This window comes from Herpailurus yagouaroundi, unplaced genomic scaffold, assembly GCF_014898765.1.
Source record: "Herpailurus yagouaroundi ecotype Mexico unplaced genomic scaffold, PumYag 28, whole genome shotgun sequence".
NCBI classification, from domain to species: domain Eukaryota; kingdom Metazoa; phylum Chordata; class Mammalia; order Carnivora; family Felidae; genus Herpailurus; species Herpailurus yagouaroundi.
The window spans coordinates 21480142-21490142 of record NW_024412376.1 but is presented as its reverse complement, the minus strand read 5'-3'; the positions used below and the strand labels follow the sequence as shown (position 1 = coordinate 21490142).

At 36.8% G+C, this 10001-nt stretch overlaps 1 pseudogene; it reads left to right on the top strand.

Moving 5' to 3' along the window:
* Window positions 1-8000: 8000 nt before the first annotated feature.
* On the top strand, window positions 8001-9313 carry LOC121034702 (Y-box-binding protein 1-like; annotated as a pseudogene).
* The last annotated feature ends 688 nt before the right edge of the window (window positions 9314-10001 follow it).

Genomic DNA, 10001 nt, shown 5'->3' with positions numbered 1-10001 from the left:
TGTGTATATATATATATACACACACAATATAATATTACTCGGTGATCAAAAAGAATGATAACTTGCCATTTGCAACAACATGGATAGAACTAGAGTATATTATGCTAAGTGAAATTAGTCAGTCAAAGAAAGACAAATATCACATGTTTTAGCTCATATGTGGAATTTAAGATACAAACGGAAAAACATAAGGTAAGGGAAAGAAAATTAAGATAAAAACAGAGAGGGAGACAAATCATAAGAGATTCTTAAATACAGGAAACAAACTGAGGATTGCTGGAAGGGTGTTAGGTGGGGGGAGGGTCTAAATAGGCAGGAGGCAATAAGGAGGGCACTTGTTGGGATGAGCACTGGGTGTTATAACTAAGTGATGAATCACTGGATTCTATTCCTGAAATCATTATTATACTACATATTAACTAACTTGGATTTAAATTTTTAAAAAATAAATAGAAAGAAAATTTTAAAAAAATAATAAAAAAGTAAACTTCCAAACAGTCATAAAAAAGGCAAGATTTCATCTTCTTAGAGCTGAATATTATTCCATTGTGTATGTGTATATATACCACAAATTCCTTATCCACTCATCCATTCATGGGCACCTAGGCTGCTTTCATGTCTTCACTATTGTAAATAATGCTGCTGTGAACATGTGGGTGCATATCTTTTTAAGTTAGTGTTTTTACTTCCTTCAGATAAATATACAGAAGTAGAATTACTGGATCATATGGTAGTTCTATTTTTTATGTTTTAATACTTCTTTCCATAGTGGCTATACCAAATTACATTCCTGCCAACAGTGTGCAAGTGTTCCCTTTTCTCCACATCCTCACCAACACTTGTTATTTGAAGTCTTTTTGATAATAGACATAGATAATAGATAATATACAGGTGTAAGGTGATATCTCATTGTGGTTTTGGTTTACATTCCCCTGATGATTATTAATGTAGAACATATTTTTGTGTACCTCTTGGTCATCTGCATGTCTTCTTTGGCAAAATGTCTATTCAGATCATCTGCCCAATTTTTATTCAGATTGTATGTGCTTTTTCTTTTTTTGTTTTTACTATTGAGTTGTATAAGTTCTTCATATACTTTGGATATTAGCCCCTTATCAAATACATGATTTATTTTTATTTTTTATTTTTAAATTTTTTTTTAACATTTATTTTTTGGAGACAGGGAGAGAAAGAGCATGAGCAGGGTAGGGGCAGAGAGAGAGGGAGACACATAATCCGAAGCAGGCTCCAGGCTCCGAGGCATCAGCAAGAGCCTGATGCAGAGCTCAAACTCACAAACTGCAAGATCATGACCTGTGCCAAAGTCGGACACTTAACCAACTGAGCTACCCTGGCGCCCCATCAAATACATGATTTGTAAATATTTTCTCTCACAGTAGACTCCCTTTTCATTTTGTTGGTGGTTCCCTTTGCTGTGCAAAAGCTTTTTAGTTTGATGTGGTACCACTCATATATTTTTGCTTTTGTTGCCTTTGCTTTCAGTGTGAAATCCAGAATATCATCGCCAAGACAAATGTCAAGGAGCTTACCACCTACATTTTCTTCTAAGAGTTTTATGGTTTCATCAGGTCTTATATTCAAGTGTTTAAACCATTTTGAGCTAGTTTTTCTGTATGGTTTAAGCTAGTGGTCCAAGTTTCACTCATTTGCATGTGGCTGTCCAGTTTTCCCAGCATCATTTATTAAATAGACTGTCCTTTCCCCATTATGTATTTCTGGCTCCTTCATCATAAATTAATCATATATGCATGGGCTTATTTCTAGGGTTTCTATTCTTTTCCATTGACCTATGTCTCTGTTTTTATGCTGATACCATACTGTGTTGATTACCATAGCTCTGTAATATACTTTGAAGTCAGGGAGCATGATGCTTCCAAATTTGCTCCTTTGCTTCAAGATTACTTCCATTGTTCAAGTCTTTTGTGGTTCCATACAAATTTTAGAACTATTTGTTCTATTTCTGTGAAAAATGCCATTGCAATTTTAATACAGATTGCATTGAATTTGTAGATTGCTTTGGGTAGTGTGGACATTTTAACAGAATTAATTCCTGCAATCTGTGAGCATGGAGTATCTTTCCAATTATTTGTTTCTTCCTCAATTTCTTTCATCAATATCATAGTTTTCAGTATACAGGCCTTGGTTCAATTTACACTTAGGCATTTTATTCTTTCTAATGCTATTGTAAATGGGACTCTTATTAATCTCTCTTTCTGATAGTTTGTCCTTAGTGTTTAGAAATGCAAGATTTTTATATATTGGTTTTGTATCATACAATTTTACTGAATTCACTGATTAGTTCTAACAGGGTTGTGTGTGTGTGTGTGTGTGTGTGTGGCATCTTTAGGGATATATAGATACATACATATCATGTCATCTGCAAATAGTGACAGTTTTACTTCTTCCTTTCCAAGCTAGATGACTTTTATTTATTTTTCTTCCCTAATTTCCCTGAGTAGGACTTTCAGTACTATGTTGATTGAAAGTAATCATCTTTATCTTGCTCCTGATCCTAGACAGGAAAAACAAATGATCACTTGTCTTAAATGTAAAATGTACATCATTTAGTCTCCTTAACAGACTACTGTATTTTTCTCTCCTTTAAGTAACTAAAACCAATGCCCCGTGAAATCTAGAAATGTTTTGTTCCAATTAAGCAGTAGTGGGCCTCAGAACAGCATGTAGCATATAATATGTGGATAAATGGAAAAGGAAGTCATGATATCTGAGGTGAGATATATGAATTATTTTAAAAAGTGAAACAGGTACCAATACTATAAGGAGTAATAATCAGTCCCCTCTGGGAAGAAGTACTCATAATTTTTTTAAGTTAGGGCATTAAGGAGCAAATATTTACATGTTCCTCCATAACTTATGAATGGGGGAAAAATAGGCCAGAATTCATTTTCTTATTTTGAAAACTGACATATTAATTTATTCAGCTAATTTATTAAGCTTACTCCTAGACTATATTAATTTAAAATAAATGAGTATAACGTAGATGATTCTTAAAAATTTTTAAATGTTTTTACTTATTTTTGAGACAGAGAGAGACAGAGCATGAGCAGGGGATGGGCAGAGAGAGAGGGAGACACAGAATCTGAAGCAGGTTCCAGGCTCTGAGCTGTCAACACAGAACCCAACGCGGGGCTCGAACTCATGGACTGTGAGGTCATGACCTGAGTCGAAGTCAGATGCTCAACCGACTGAGCCACCCAAGTGCCCCTAATGTAGATGATTCTTAACCAAAACTATATAAAGTATCCTTTTTCCATTCTGCAAAACAGAAATCGAGTAAATCTGTTGAAAAGAATTTGCTTAGAATGTGACAAACTAAAACATGAATATTTTTCAGTCAAAGTGAAGTCTTAGTCTGCTATTTTAGGCAAGACTCTAAAAATAAATATGAGATTGGCAATATAACATCATGTTTAACTACAGTTAGACTATTCTGGCTGTACCAACAACTGAGTGATCTTGAGTAAGTTATTAAAGTCTCCAGGTTAAATTATATTTGAAAAATGGGAAAAATAACATACACATGAGGTCATTCACAAGCATGAGATGAGTCAATCTTAAATAAAGCATATAGAACAATGCTGTCACTTCAAAATTACTAATAATTACTAGTTCTTTCCATCAGTGGGCTCTCTGGGCATATGCATTGAGAGTCATGGCTTAGTCATCACCATTAAGAGTCTCGTGTTACATCATTCTTCTGGTTTCTAAGACTAAAAAGCATTCTTTTCTTCAGCTTGTGTTTTTCTTCTGATATCTAGGACTTCTTGTACCTTAGACAAAATACATCTATCACATTTCTGGTTTCTAACTTCCACCCCTTTCATTTCTTTCAAATCACTGGATAAAAAAATATTTAAAAAATATTTGTTACCTGAGAGCTCAACTCATAAGTTTTTTTTACTTAAAAAGAATTATCCTCAAATATGTTTCTAATTCCAGTCCTCAGAATGCTACTAAAATACATTATAAAATGTGGTTCCCTGTTAGTATCTATCACATCCTCCTTTTCCTTTGTGGCATAAGTTGCACTAATATACAACTTTGGGAGCTGTTGTGAAGCTATGATAAAGTAGGGAATCAAACAAAAGTAGATAGGTGCTGGGGCACCTGGGTGGCTCAGCTGGTTAAGCATCCAACTCTTGGTTTTGGCTCAGGTCATGATTTCACAGTTCATAAGATCAAGCCTGCATCAGGCTCTGGACTGACAGCACAGAACCTGCTTGGGATTTTCTCTCTCCTCTCTCTTTGTCCCCACCCCTCACATCTCTCTCAAAAATAAATAAATAATCTTTAAAAATATCCTCTCCTCAGGCATCCAAATCGGCCAGGAGAAGGTCAAACTTTCACTCTTCACAGATGACATGATACTGTATATGGAAAACCCAAAAGATTCTACCAAAAAACTGCTATAATTGATTCATGAATTCAGCAATGTTGCAGGATATAAATCAATGCACAGAAATCGGTTGCATTCCTATACACCAACAATAAAGCGACAGAAAGAGAAATCAAGGAATCGATCCCATTTACAGTCACACCAAAAGCCATAAAGTACCTAGGAATAAATCTAACCAAAAGGTGAAAAATCTATACACTGAAAACTATAGAAAGCTTATGAAAGAAATTGAAGAAGACACCAAAAAAATGGAAAAAGGTTCCATGTTCCCGGATAGGAAGAACAAATATTGATAAAATGTTGATACTACCCAAAGCAATCTACATATTCAATGCAATCCCTATCAAAGTAATGCCAGTATTCTTCACAGAGCTAGAACAAATAATCCTAAAATTTGTATGGAACCAGAAAAGACCCCGAATAACCAAAGTAATCTTGAAAAAGAAAACCAAAGCAGGAGGCATCACAATCTCAGACTTCAAGCTATACTACAAAGCTGTAATCATCAAGACAGTATGGAACTGGCACAAGAGCAGACACTTGGATCAGTGGAACAGAATAGAGAACCCAGAAATGGACCCACAAACATATGGCCAACTAATCTTTGACAAAGCAAGAAAGAATATCCAATGGTTAAAGACAGTCTCTTCAGCAAGTGGTGCTGGGAAAACTGGACAGCAACATGTAGAAAAATGAACCTGGCCCACTTTCTTACACTATATACAAAAATAAACTCAAAATGGATGAAAGACCTCAATGTAAGACAGGAAGCCATCAAAATCCTCGAGGAGAAAGCAGGCAAAAACCTCTTTGATCTTGCTCGCAGCAACTTCTTATTCAAAATGTCTCTGGAGGCAAGGGAAACAAAAGCAAAAATGAACTATCAGGACCTCATCAAAATAAAAAGCTTCTGCACAGCAAAGGAAACAATCAGCAAAACGAAAAGTTAACCAATACAATAGGAAAAGATATTTGCAAATGGTATATCAGATAAAAGGTTAGTATCCAAAATCTATAAAGAACTTATCAAACTCAATACCCAAAAAATAATATAATCTAGTGAAGAAATGGGCAAAAGACATGAATAGACACTTTTCCAAAGAAGACATCCAGATGGCTAACGGACACATGAAAAGATGTTCAACATCACTCATCATCAGGGAAATACAAATCAAAACCACAATGAGAGATCACTTCACACCTGTCAGATGGCTCACATTAACAACTCAGGCAACAACAGATGTTGGTGAGGATGTGGAGAAAGGGGAACACTTTTGCACTGCTGATGGGAATGCAAACTGGTGCAGCCACTCTAGAAAGCAGTATGGAGGTTCCTCAAAAAATTAAAGATAGAACTACCCTACGACTCAGCAATTGCACTACTAGATATTTATTCAAAGCATACAGGAGTGCTGTTTCACAGGGACACATGCATCCCCACGTTTATGTCAGCATTATGTTCATCAACTGATGAATGGATAAACAACGTGTGGTGGATATATATATATATATATATATATATATATATATATATATATGTATATATATATATATGCTAATCACACATAGTTTTAGAGTAAGCCTTCCCCTCATTTATGTGGGCCTCTGTTTATGGTATATTTTTAAAATATTAAATATGTATAATGTGTGAAACACATTTTCTACTACTAAGATATTCTTAGATTATGTAATGAATAACTCGGGAAACAAGAGATGCCACACACACACACATACACACACACACACACACACACACACAATGGAATATTACTCGCAATCAAAAAGAATGATAACTTGCCATTTGCAAGAACGTGGATGGAACTAGAGTGTACTATGCTAAGTGAAATGAGTCTGTCAGAGAAAGATAAATATCACATGATTTCACTCATATGTGGGATTTAAGATACAAAATAGATGAACATAAGGGAAGGGAAACAAAAATAATATAAAAACAGGGAGGGGAACAAAACAGAAGAGACTCATAAATATGGAGAACAAACTGAGAGTTGCTGGAGGGGTGTTGGGTGGGGGGATGGGCTAATTGGGCAAGGGGCATTAAGGAAGACACTTGCTGAGTAAGCACTGGGTGTTATATACAGGTGATGAATCATTGGATTCTACTGAAATCATGATTGCACTATATGCTAACTAACTTGGATATAAATTTTTAAAAATTAATAAATTAAAATAAGAGCTTCTTATGGTTTGCTTCCTTCTCTGTTTTTATCTTCTTTTTCTTTCTCTTCCTCTACGTTCATCTGTTGTGTTCTTTAAATTCCACATATGAGTGAAATCATACATTTGTCTTTCTCTGACTCATTTCACTCAGCATAATACACTGTAGTCCTATCCACATTATTTCAAATGGTAAGATTTCATTCTTTTTGATCACAAAGTAATATTCCATTTTCTATATACACACCACACCTTCTTTATCCATTCATCAGTCAATGGACATTTGGGCTTTTTCCATAATTTGGCTCTTGTTGATAGTGCTGCTATAAACATTGGGGTCCATGTATCCCTTTGAATCATCATTTTTGTATCCTTTGGATAAATACCTAGTAGTGAAACTACTGGATTATAGGGTAGCTCTATTTTTAATTTTTCGAGGAACCTCCATACTGTTTTCCAGAGCAGCTGCACCAGTTTGCATTCCCACCAGCAGTGCAAAAGTGTTTCCCTTTCTCCACATCCTTGCCAACATCTGTTGTTTCCTGAGTATTACATAATCTAAGAATATTCTTAGTAGCAGAAAATGTATTTCACACATTATACACATTTAATATTTTAAAAATATAGCATAAACACAGGCCCACATAAATGAGGGGAAGGCTAACTCTAAAACTATGTGTGATTAACTATTTTCAAATTTTCTATTAACATTTCATTAGTAGTTCTTTGTTAATTTGGGGGATTACACAGGTATTTCTGAGGATCAAGCCAAAGTTTTAAAATAATAATCACAGAAAAAGTTAAGTTGGGAAAAATCTATTTATTTACACAATATTTTCCAAGCACTAGGGAAAGATCTGTTTCCCAGGGCAATGGAATACCTGATCATGGCCCACTGGAGACACACGCCCACCAATACGCAGTCAGAAGACATTCCATCACTGTGTTCTCTTCACTGTGTTAGGGCCTCAAGAAATAGTGGTGAATAAAAGTTATTCCTTTTATAAAGCTTATGTCCAGCGGGGAAGGTAGACGTTGAACAAGTATTTACGGTTGTGACAAACGTTATGAAAGAAAAGCACAAGTGGGGCAGAGGGAAATAGAAATGTACAATGGGGGTAACATAGCCTGGAGAAGCAAGAGAAATTTCCTAAAGAAGTAACATTTCAATTCGTCTTGGTAAGAAAGAGTGAGAAAGAGTTAATCGAATAAAGAAGACAACAGGGCTGGGGTTAGTGTGGAGAAAAGAGGTATGGAACCTGACTATGCAATCATCTGAGATGGAAACTATTCTAGAAATGAACATTGGGCCAGTGTGCCTGAAGCTTGAGAGAGGAGGGAACAGTAAAATAAAATGAAAAAAAAAAAAAAAAAGAACTGAAGAACTATGAGTTGCTGTGGGCCTAGTTACCATCACATACTGGGGGGAACCTCAGCGGTCACAGCTGCCCCAGTCACCATCACTGCAACTGTGAGTGGTGAGGCTGGGACCCAGCAGCCACCTGCCCTCGGCACTGCTGACACCAAGCTGGGCTCCACTGGCAGCAGCCAGGGTGTAGGGAGTGGGCCCAGGTGACCTCACATAGGTGGTACATGCCTGTGGGGGCAAGATCATCGCAACAAAGGTTTGGGGAACAGTAAAATGGTTCAATGTAAGAAACAGATAAAGAAGATGTGATGCATTTATACAATGGAATACCATTTAGCTGTAAAAACAATGACATTTTGCCATTGCAATGACATAGTTGGAGCTAGAGAGTATTATGCTAAGCAAAAAGTCAGAAAAAGATAAATACCATATGATTTCACTCATAAGTGGAATTTAAGGAAAAAAACAAATGAGCAAAGAAGGGGGGGGGGTGAAAGAGGTAAACTAAGATATAGACTCTCAATTGTAGAGAACAAACTGATAGCTACCAGAGGGGAGGTGGGGGTGGGAGTGGGTGAAATAGGTGATGGGGATTAAGAAGTGTGCTTGTCATGATGAGCACTGGGTGATGTACAGAATTACTGAATCCACTAAATTCTACCCCTGAAACTAATATTGCACTGTATGTTAACTAACTGAAATTAAAAATAAAAACAAAAGAAAGAAAGAAACAAACAAACAAACAAGTGGATATAGTTTCATCAAAAGGAATGACACCAAGGAAGATGTATTTGTACACAAGACTGCTATGAACAAGAATAATGCCAGGAAGTACCTTCACAGTATAGGAGATGGAGAGGCTGTGGAATATGATATTGTTGAAGGACAAGGAAAGGGTACAGAGGCAGCAAATGTCACAGGCCCTGGTAGAGCTCCAGTTCAAGGCTGAAAATATGCTTTGGTTGGTAACCACTATCGATGCTATCCATCCAGGGAGTCTTCCACACAATTACCTGCAGAAGTCCCAGAATAACAAGAGTTACGGGGGGGGGGGGGGGGGGGGGGGGGGAGGACCCTATTGGCATCAACCACTGTCTTCCAACCCTTCTGTGCAGGGAGAAGTGGTAGAGGGAGCTGACAAGCCAGGTTCAGGAAAGTAAGGTAGACCAGCAAGACAGAATATGTATCAGGGTTATATACCATGATTCCACAGGAGTTATCTTCCCCAAAGATAGTCTAGAGAGGATGGCTTTGAAGAAGATAATGAAAATCAAGATAAGACCCTATGCCAGCAGCCACCTCAACATAGGCAGACACCCAGAAAACTCTAAACCACACCATGGCAAAGAGGCAATAGCAGTCAATCCAGAAGCTGAGAATTCATCGACTCCCAAAGTTGAGCAGATCAGGGCTGAGTAAGTACCTGCTTATCATCTATACTATCATCTGGTTTACTCACCTAACAAGAATAAATTAATATGAAATTCCAGCAATAAGAAGTAAATGCAAGGTTGGAGCTGAAGATCTTAAGTGCTTCCTTTTTGCCCTTGACTACATAAATAGAACTATCTGCACTATCTATGCAGCATGGGGGTTTGATTATTTTTACCCAAAGATGTCTCTTTTTGGTAATGACAAGTGTAGTTTAAAAAAAAAAAAAAAAACCTAGTTTTTCTCAATACACCTTTAAAGTTTTTTAAATTGTTCCATATCTGGTCACCTTAAGAAACTTAGGAACCTCATTTTTAATTTTTTTTTTCTTAACATTTAGTTTTGGGAGAGCACAAGCAGGGGAGGGGCATAGAGAGGAGGACAGAGGATCTGAAACAGGCTCTGTGCTGACAGGCTGACAGCAGTGAGCCTGATGCGGGGTTCAAACTCATGAACCACGAGATTATGACCTGAGCCAAAGTCGGACACCCAAACAACTGAACCACCCACATTCCCCTAATTTTTTTTTAAATTTTAGATAGAGAGAACACAAGCAGGGGAGGGGGCAGAGGGAGAGAGAGAGAGAAT